This window comes from Crocodylus porosus, unplaced genomic scaffold (genome assembly GCF_001723895.1).
Source record: "Crocodylus porosus isolate Cpor-Errol unplaced genomic scaffold, CroPor_comp1, whole genome shotgun sequence".
Lineage (NCBI taxonomy): Eukaryota > Metazoa > Chordata > Crocodylia > Crocodylidae > Crocodylus > Crocodylus porosus.
Genome location: NW_017728949.1, coordinates 82,057,379 through 82,057,960, shown reverse-complemented (window position 1 = coordinate 82,057,960; position 582 = coordinate 82,057,379).

Sequence of the window (582 nt, the reverse complement as noted above, 5' to 3'; positions counted from 1 at the left end):
CTGTGCAGCGCGGGGCAGGACCCCCGGCCCCGGCCGCGCCTCTCCCCGGCGAGGGGGCAGGGGGCTGAAGTCGGGTGCTGAGGTGGAAGAGGAAGGGCTCAGGGAGGTGCTGGAAAGAGCCAGGGCCAAACGACAGGCGAAGGACCCTGGGGTGGGGGGTGAAGAAGGTGCTGGGATGGGCAGGTGGGAGGGAGCTCCCCACTGTGGGAGCAGCAGGGTTAACCTGTGGGCAGGCTAGGCAAAGGCTCTGGCCTCTACCAGACAACCCTACCAAAACACAGCAGAAGGGCAATAGGGGCCCTGCCTGCAGGGGATGATTAGAGCCCCCGGGGCCTGGTGGGGAGCTGGCAAACAGCCCTCTGCGGCTGGGCCCAGTCATCTTTGCACTGAGGCATAGGGTTGACCTGGAGTGGCATTTCCAGCATCAATGAGGAGCCTTTTTAGTTGAAGAGACTAAAGGAGTTTTGGCGTGTTCAACCTGAAAGAGCAAAACAAGGTAGTAGGGGACCCAATGGCTATTGACAAACACACTGGGGGATAAACCCCAAGGAAGGAAAAGACCCGTTTAAACCTCAAAGACTA